The following is a 7511-nucleotide window of genomic DNA, read 5'->3' as shown; positions in this document are numbered from 1 at the left end:
CAAGGCAGCATTACTGCAAGCATGTCTCCCCTCCCGCCACAGGGCAGCTTTTCTCCTATGTCAGAGTTGAACAAGTGTACAGTCGGGTTTTACACCGAGACATTCAGTTCCCAGGGGCAAGCAGGAGACAGTGGCCTTCCTCCATCTCAGCTGCAAGAGACTTTCCTCTTTTACTAATCCACCTCAGTACAGACCCTTTACGGGTGTCAGGCTGGGGGACAGTCAGGCCTTTCTCATCCCACGAGGCCATATTTCAGACTGTGACATGGGGAGAAACTTTGGACAACACACCGCTGTCAAGGGCAGAGGTCCCTGCGGCTTTCCACAGTGCATTGTGACCTTGGTTTATTGAGACTAGAGAATGGCAATGACTTTTTCCAAGTATACTCCCTATAAACATTTTGTTAACAAGGCACATCCTGCACAGCTCTAGATCCCGTAAACCTTGATTTTATACAACACATGTTTTTGTGAGCTCCAAGTTGGGTCCAAGTGGCTGGGTCAAAGTGGCTGGGGCAAAGCTACAAATTAACAACATCTCAGCAAAGCCATTGTTTAAAGTTCAGGTCTTTTTCAAAATGGAGTCTCTTATGTCCTCCGTTTCTACATAGACACAGTGACAGTCTGATCTCTCTTTCTTTTCCCTACATTTCCCCCTTTTCATTTTGACAAAACCGCCATCGTCATCATGGCCCATTCTCGCTGGTCACTGTTTCTCCAGAGCTGCCGGATACACCCGTAGAATAACAATAGAGAACACAGACATACAAGGATTAATACAAAATTTGCAATGGTGGAATTTCCAGTGGTTTTAACCCAAGTGACAGGGTTAAGATTTGTGAGGCTATTAACAGCTTTTACCATTGCCTCCCTTTCCGGCACCAGATTTCACTGGGCTTTTGATGTTTCAAAAATTTGTTCTTTCAATTTAGAAACATCTAAGGTTAGATTATCTTCTCTTCCTTGTAGATGGCATCTAACCATGTCCCAGTGATGTTCAGATTCATTCTTGGCTCCAGGTGTAATACAAAACTCTGATGTATTCCAGTCACACTGTAACTGAGAAAGATATTCCAAGCTCATGAGCCTATCTCCCATCCAGATAACAGTTTGTCTAAGATCATTAATTGGATTTCCCAATTTTTGATCTATTTGAGTCTAAGAATTCCACAATTTTGAGGAATTCTTTTGCCAATTATTCACATATTCTGCAGTTTGAACAGAGGAGTGTAAAGCAATTCCAGCAGCTGCAGCAGTAGCTGTGACTGCAATAAGACCCATAATCACTGCAATTAAAGTAAAAATGAATTTTTTAGATCTGGTTAGGACTCCTTTTAATACTTCTGTGATGATATGTACGGATGGAGAAGCCTCCCACGGTTGGTCCGTGGACACGGGGATCCACACGCCTTCTCTTGCCATTACTAACAGAACACGATGCTGCCAATCCAAAGTTGAATCAATGCAAGTAAACAACCTGCAATTTTCACAGGTTATAGTTTGGGAATCTGGTTTAAGAACTATGTTTCCTACAACCAGCATAGAAGGGGGTTTTACACAACTTTGCAAAGGAATTGTCAGATTGGAACTTAGGTTAATAGTATAATATGGCTTATGATTTCTTCTTCCCATAAGTTGATTTCCAGACCAAATTCTAATGTGGTATGAGGCCACAGTGAGCTTCCATAATTCTGGGTGTTCAGGACCAACAACAGGACTAAGTAACTTTGGTCAGGGTGATGAAATCCCCTTTTCACCCCCTTTCCAATGATAGGGTGATTCTAGCCTTCTATAAACCTGGTCTAGCTTTTTAGTTAAATCACTATCATAGGCTGGATTAGTGGGCCAGACAGATGGAGCCTGTGAACATGAGTGAGTCTGGCCCATACAATCATAATATAATTGGCCTCGAGGGGCCCAGTCTATAATAATTCCAAATTTATGGTTTTGTAGTACCACTGCAGTATCAGCCACACATTCTTCCCAAACTAAGACTTCTGGGTCTTTTGATTCTTTTGGAATTTCCTTGGGACATGGTTTCCCTTTAGGCCTAAATTGTAAGGATCTTTGATAGGAAGAATTCTGTAAATTATTCACTTGTGACTCAAGTGACATTCCACTTATCCTATGATAAGTAAATTTACTGGTGGCACTGACAGTAGGTACTTCTACCAATCAATTTTGGATTGTAGGCATTAAGCATCCTGGTGCTTTTCCCAGGCAAATATGAGGATAATGGTACCCAGTGGAAATGTTTATCATCATTCCTTCTTCTTCAGGTTGGGCAGGGCCACGGTCATCTGTGGGGCCTTGTACCCATGCACTGTTATTAACATCTACTTCAATAGGATTATCTATCCAAGTGACTGCCCGAATTCAGGCTGGGAAAGGCACATAGGCCCAATAAGTATAGTTAGCTGCAGCGGCTCCTGCAGACATAGGGAGACTTACCACCGTTGATACAATCACGAAAGCTGCAAGCAGCATATTCTCTGGAGTTTGTGTTACCCTGGTGTTTTCCAGGCTTTTTTCAGCTAACTGTGCCAGCTTCTTTAGCTGGGGCCAGGTCGGAGGCTCCGCCTTCTTGGTGGATGGCAGCTTCATCTGTTCTTCTGATATCACCATTTTGTTCACCCTGCGAGTTGATGATGTTCGATTGCGGGTTCTCTGTGTCTGGGGAGGCGCCTTCCTTTGCATCTCTGGTGGGTTCATTGTAGAACTTCACATGTCTAGCGGGTACCCAAACAGGAAGCTGATTTTCTCCTGCTGAAACACAAGCAAAACCTCTCCCCCATGTTATCACCTTACCTATTTCCCATGTTTTATGTTTGTTGTGTTTCCACCAAGTCAGTTTTCCCTCATGTGGGCTGTTCTTTTTACCAGTCAAATGTTGTTCTGCAGAAGTAGTGGTCTGATTTCTATATATATTTTAAAAATTTAAAGTATAGAGTGCTAGATTAAGTTGCATCTGGGTAGTGTTATACTCATTACTGTCTTTTTCCTTTTTTTATTTTGTTTAACCAATTGAGCTTTGAGTGTTCTATTAGTTCTTTCAATTATGGCCTGTTCTTGGGAATTAGAAAGGATTCCTGTGGTATGTGTAATATTCCACTGATTTAAGAATATTTGAAATCCTTTACTAGAGTATCCTGGCCCATTATCTGTTTTAATTTTTTCTGGAACTCCCATGACTGCAAAAGAAGATAATAAATGTCTTTTAACATGGGAAGTACTTTCTCCTGTCTGGCAGGTTGCCCATATGAAATGTGAATAAGTATCAACCGTCACATGGACAAATGACAATTTTCAAAATGAAGGTGCATGTGTAACATCCATTTGTCATAATGCATCAGGACATAAGCTTCTGGCATTAACTCCTGCCTCTTGAGTGGGCAGGTGTAAGACTTGACACTGAGCACAATGTTGTACAATATTTTTTGCTTGTTTCCGTGTGATATCAAATTTGTTTTTTAATCCTGTTGCATTTACATGAGTCAGCGCATGAAGTTCTTGTGCTTCCATGAAGCCAGATGATACTAGCAAATCAGCTTGTTTATTGGCCTTAGTTAAAGGCCCTGGGAAATTAGTATGTGCTCGAATATGAGTAATATAAAATGGGAAATTTCTCTTTTCTCACAGTTTGTTGTAACAATTTAAACAGCTGATTTAACTGATCATCCATCCTATATTTGATTAGGGTTGTCTCAACATCCTTTGTAGCCTGTACTACATATGCAGAATCTGAAACAATGTTAATAGGCTGATTAAAATCTTGTAAAACTGAAATGACAGCAATCAATTCTGCTCTTTGAGATGAGTGATATTGAGTTTCAATGACTCATTCTTTTGGCCCAGTGTAAGCCACTTTTCCATTGCTGGAACCCTCAGTAAACACTGTGAGAGCATTTTCTAAAGCTTTATGTCTGGTAATTTTAGGTAAAATCCAAGTAGTCAATTTCAAAAACTGGAAGATTTTTGCTTGTGGGTAATGATTATCAATAATTCCCACAAAATCAGCAAGACCAATCTGCCATGCACCAGAATTGATAAAGCTTGTCCAACCTGTTCCTTGTTTAAAGGAACAGTGATTTTATCTGGGTCATTTCCACACAATTTTACTATTCGTAGTCTTGCCTGACCAATTAATGTAGCCATTTGATCTAAGTACAATGTAAAAGTCTGAAGTTTACTGTGGGGAAGGAATGACCACTCCACAAGATCTGTATTTTGAATAATAATGCCTGTTGGAGAATGTGCAGTAGCAAAAATTAAAAGTTGAACTGGGGCTAAGTGATGTATTCTATTTACTTGTGCTGACTGAAATTTTTCTTCAACTAATTCAATTTCTTTAGTTGCCTCTGGAGTTAATGTTCTTTTACTATTCAAGTCTGGATCCCCTCTGAAGATAGAGAACAAATTTGATCTGGCATAAGTAGGGATGCCTAGAGTTGGCCGAATCCAATTAATATCTCCTAGCAATTTTTGAAAGTCATTTAATGTTCTTAATGTGTCTTTTCTTATTTCTACTTTGTGTGGTTTAATTTTTCTCTCCTCTACCTGCATTCCCAAATAATGAAAAGGAGTGGAGGTCTGAATCTTATCAGATGCCATTGTCAGGCCTGCGTTTGCAACCTGTGTCTGCAGAAATGTGTAACAGTCAATTAATTTGTCTCTTGTTTCTGCAGCACACAAAATATCATCAAGATAATGAATGATATAAGAGTCTGAAAACTTGTCTCTAACTGGTTGAAGAACTTGAGCTACAAAAGTCTGACACATAGTTAGACTACTAAGCATTCCCTGAGGCAACACTTTCCACTGAAATCTGGTGGCTGGTTCTTCATTATTTATGGCTGGTATCATAAAAGCAAATTTTTCAAAATCCTGTTTTGCCAGAGGAATGGTAAAAAAGCAATCCTTCAGATCAATTATAATTAAAGGCCAATCTTTGGGGATCACGGCTGGAGAGGGCAGCCCAGGTTGGAGAGGCCCCATGGGTTGAATTCTTGCATTAACGGCTCTTAAATCGGTTAGCATGCGCCCTCTGCCTGATTTTTTCTGACTTGCAAACACAGGAGAATGCCAAGGTGGAAATAAAGGCTCAATATGTCCCTTTTCTAATTGTTCCTTTGCCAATAAGTGTAAGGCCTGCAGCTTTTGTTTTGGTAGTGGCCACTGATTTACATATACAGGCTTTTCTGTTTTCCAAGCTCATGGAATGAGTTTTGGAGGCTCTACAGTGGCCACCCCGAAAAAGGATACCCTAGTCCTTTTCTTTCTGGATTTCCCTTAGCCTCAACCGGAACTTTAATGTCTTCTCCATTTTTCCCTAGTCCTTTTCCAGGGAGATATCCCATTTGTGTCATGATTTTTTGACTCAGGGGGCTGTATACGGAGACTGGAATAGTAATCTCTGCATACCACTGTTCTAATAAGTCTCGGCCCCATAAATTAATTGGAATAGAAGTAATCATAGGCTGAACTGTACTTTCTTGATTATCAGGTCCTAGACAATGTAAAATTTTGGCACTTTGATACACTTCTGAGGCAGTGCCCACACCAACAAATCCTGCAACAGGCTTTTGTTTAGACCAATTATTTTTGGCCATTGATTTAAGGCAATGATAGAAACATCAGCCCCAGTACCTACTAATCCTTCAAACTGCTTTCCCTGAATAGTAACTGTACACACAAGTCTATTCTCTGAGACCTGACTAGCCCAATAAACAGCTTTCGCAGCAGGGTTGGTACTTCCAAACCCTCCTGTTCTTTCTGTTTTGCTATCCCCAATTTTAATATAAGGCAAGAGCAGTAATTAAGCAATTCTATCACCTGGATTGGCACTCCAGGGAACAGTAGAGCTGATCACTAACTGAATTTCCCCTTTATAATCTGAATCAATTACCCCAGTATGAATTTGAACTCCCTTCAGATTTAGACTTGATCGTCCTCAAATAAGGCCTACCGTCCCTTCTGGCAGCGGGCCATATACCCCTGTAGGAATCTTTTGCGGGGGCTCTCCAAGGAGTAAAGAAATCATTTGTGTAGAACATAAATCTACTGCAGCGCTGCCTGCTGTGGCGGGGGAGAACTGTTGTATTGTTGTAATTGGCCGATTTCCTGAAATGGTGGTATTTACTGTGGGGGTTGTTGTCCCTGAAAACCCTCAAGAAAAAATGGCTGAATCAGGAATGCCCCACTTTTTTGCAGGGCCTGGGACTGGCCCCTGTTCCTTTTTCCTGACAATGGTTGTCCATTTTTATCGAATGTAGAACGACATTCCTTAGCCCAATGATTTCCTTTTCCACATCTTGGACACAGGCCAGGAGGCTCCTTTTTATTGCTCTGTTTATTTAAGCCTGGGCAATTCTTTTTTAGATGACCGATTTGACCACAATCATAACATTTTCCCCCAAATGTTTCAACTTGTCCTCCTAAAGCAGCCCCTGTAATTGCTTGAGCCAATAGCATTGCTTTATGCATAGCTCCTCCAATCCCATCACAGGCCTTCACCTATTCTGTAATTACATCAACTCCTGCTGAAACCTTTCCTCTTAATGGCTTTATGGCCGATTGACATTCTGGATTTGCATTTTGAGAAGCCATTATTTCTACAATAACTTTTTGGACGTTATTAACTGCAATGGATTTTGGAGCTGCATCTTGCAACCTTGCCACAAAGTCTGGATATGGCTCCTTAGAGCTTTGTCTGATTGAACTAAAAGAAGGGCAGGAGATTCCTGGGTCCTGAATCTTTTCCCAGGCCCTGAGGCAAATAGCTCTTAGTTGTTCAATAGCTTCATTTTCCATTACTGATTGTTGGTTAATAGTGCCCCAATTTGGACCTGTTCCTAGCAATTGGTCTGCATCTATATAAACAACAGGGTTAATAGCATGATTTTTATGTACCTGTTCTTGTACCCCATCAATCCACCAGGTTTTAAACTGTAGATACTGAGAGGGTGAAAGGGAAGATTTAGCCAAAATTTCCCAATCATAAGGAATAAGTCTATTTCCACGAGCAATGGAATCTAATAATGTTCTCATATAAGGAGACGTGGTTCTTTCGTAGCTTTTAACATTTTCTTTCTGCTTCTTTCATATCTTTTAACATTTTCATGGTGAAAGATTCATATCTAGCCTCAGTTCGGACAGACGCTCCTGCTTGACTCCCTTTCCCGACCGGCATCGGTTGTAACATTACCGGATACTGCCATGCCTCAAGATCTCCCCGTTTTCTGGCTGTAGCAACGGTCCCATGCAGTGCACTATCTTGTCCACTAGGTGGTAATGTAGGATCAAACGCCATCGCCCTGGGTTGTTGCTATAGTGCCTTGCTATTTGGCACAGGACGCACAGCCTGAGATCCATACGGAACCTCTGGAGATGGCGGATACTGACATTCGGCTGGCGGCTGGTGTTGACAAACTACCGATGGTTGGGTTTTATTTTCTACTGGCTGCTATTGCGGATACTGTGCCTGGATTGGCTTTTGAGATTGTGATGTCACA

The 7511-nt window shown here is 41.2% G+C and overlaps 1 pseudogene; it reads right to left on the bottom strand.

Annotated features, from left to right (window-relative positions):
* Positions 1-215: 215 nt before the first annotated feature.
* Positions 216-2779, bottom strand: LOC129041050 (endogenous retrovirus group K member 6 Env polyprotein-like; annotated as a pseudogene).
* Between the last annotated feature and the right edge of the window lie 4732 nt (positions 2780-7511).

Source organism: Pongo pygmaeus, chromosome 6, assembly GCF_028885625.2.
Source record: "Pongo pygmaeus isolate AG05252 chromosome 6, NHGRI_mPonPyg2-v2.0_pri, whole genome shotgun sequence".
Taxonomy (NCBI): domain Eukaryota; kingdom Metazoa; phylum Chordata; class Mammalia; order Primates; family Hominidae; genus Pongo; species Pongo pygmaeus.
This window is presented reverse-complemented; position numbering and strand designations above follow the sequence as displayed.